General features: G+C 34.9%; 1 pseudogene; it reads left to right on the plus strand.

Moving 5' to 3' along the window:
- Positions 1–677: 677 nt before the first annotated feature.
- LOC125091781 (ATP synthase subunit d, mitochondrial-like) lies at positions 678–1,226 on the plus strand (annotated as a pseudogene).
- Positions 1,227–2,269: the final 1,043 nt, after the last annotated feature.

A 2,269-nucleotide genomic window follows, 5' to 3' on the forward strand; every position in this document is an offset into this window, starting at 1 on the left:
CTGACCCCATTTAATCAAGTATTTAAATGTCCTGACAGCTTATGACATTTTGCCTTCCTCAAAGTGAATCCTAAATGTTATCTTTTGTAACTAAAACTATCTTTGCATTTCCCAGAAGGTCCCTGGAAAATCACAAAAGATTTGTTCCTTCACCTTCACCTTGTAAAAAGAAAGTTGCTAGCAATAATTAAGTTTTTTTGATGCTTTGAGCTACATGGGAAGCACTGTAAATCAGAAGAGACACTTAGCCTTTCCTAGGATAAATGTGTATGGGTAAAAATGTTATTAATATATATAATAATAAATTAATAAATTAAATTAAATGAAGTTCCTAGATATTTATCAATGACTTTGCTGCCAATGATACTTCTACTTATCAGAGTCCTGGTGCTGCTTTTCTTAATATTAGACAACAGCAGTATAATGTTACTAATGATAATTTCAATATTTTTTAATATTAACTTGATCAAATTTTACTTCTCAAAAGTAAATACAGCATGTTAGAGAGAGAATTCATAACACTAACCTATGGAATTTTATTAATACAAAGATATTTAGGAACTGCTCCAGACTTAATATTCTTTACTTGATATTCTTAAAAATATATTCTTGGGTATAATCTAAATAATTTCTTGACTGTGTACTCTGGGCAGCCAGGGTCTGTGAAGGATCTCAAGATGGCTGGGTGAAAACTTGCTCTAAAAACCATTGACTGGGTAGCTTTTGGGGAGATCATACCCCAAAACCAGAAGGCCATTGCTAACTCCCTGAAATCTTGGAATGAGACACTTACCTCCAAGTTGGCTACTCTCCCTGAGAAACCCTCTGCTATCGACTGGGCTTACTACAAGGCCAATGTGGCGAAGGCTGGCTTGGTAGATGACTTTGAGAAGAAGTTCAATGCCCTGAAGATTCCTGTGCCAGAGGATAAATACACTGTTCAGGTGGACGCTGAAGAAAAAGAAGATGTGAAAAGTTGTGCTGAGTTTTTGTCTCTCTCAAAGGCCAGGATTGTGGAATACGAAAAACAGCTGGAGAAGCTAAGGAACATAATTCCGTTTGATCAGATGACCATTGAGGACCTGAATGAAGTCTTCCCAGAAACCAAATTAGACAAGAAGTAGTATCCCTATTGGCCCCACAAGCCAATCAAAAACTTATAAACTTGAGGTGGGGAGAGAGCTCTGGCCCTCGTATTATAAATGCTAGACATTAAAAATAATGGATACAGAAAAAAATAATCTAAGTAATTTCTTGATATATTCATGGTATATTATATCTTAGGAGTATTACATGTTACATTTAAAGATTTTTTTTTCTCTGTAAACACTATATTCATTCATTTTCATAAGATAGATATCAACTTTCCTATGAAAATTGGGCTAATCACTATGTTTATAAATTTTTTTTGTCCAAAACCTTTTGGGATTACATTTTTCATTTGGCAGGCCTTAAAACAAGCAAACATCCTGGTTAATCACATTATTTTTATAATGAGCTCATATCAGATCATTCATTTTGAAACTTATCCGTACTAAGTTAACCATAGCTATTTTGTCTTTTGTCATATAGAACATAGCTTTTGTTTTATTCTGAGGCTTCCCTGAAAGTGCCTGCCATCAGCTACAGGCCAGAATGTTTATCTTCAACAAAGGAAAGTCTCAGAGGCCCACAGAAAAGAACTATGCCAGCTGGGTATTCTTGGGTACAGGCTTCTGATGACATCACTGTAACAACTTTAAAACCATACCAGTGGCTAGAGTCAGGATTTCCAGAATTCTAGTGAAAAACCAGATGGGTTCATGAGACTGGTAACCCAAATCAAATGGAACAAGAATTAATTACATAGGACTGAATGAACTGATGAAGGATGATTATAGGGTTTGTTAGGAATACTGCTGGTACTTTAATGTTCTATTTCTGCATGTAAGCTATCTCTAACTCATGACAATTTAGTAGACTACAGTTTTGCAAAAAGAATGAAACATTTATCTTTTTATCCCTGCCTGATCCCTCTATTAATCCAGAAACTCTTAATTGAGTATTCTTATTTTCATGGCAATATTAGTTATTTGCACAGATTCAAAGAATGCATCTTTCTTATTAACAGAACGTATTTGGAAACATTGGTTATGCCACTGAGGCTTTGTCTAGAATTTCACATTTGAGAATGAAGTTCACTTAATGAGCTACAACTAGACACTTTTAAGGAGCTAAGGTTGATTTTATGGAACAAATGCTTACATGGAACAAGATGGAGAGTCCAGAA

The sequence above is a fragment of the Lutra lutra genome, chromosome X (assembly GCF_902655055.1).
Source record: "Lutra lutra chromosome X, mLutLut1.2, whole genome shotgun sequence".
Lineage (NCBI taxonomy): Eukaryota > Metazoa > Chordata > Mammalia > Carnivora > Mustelidae > Lutra > Lutra lutra.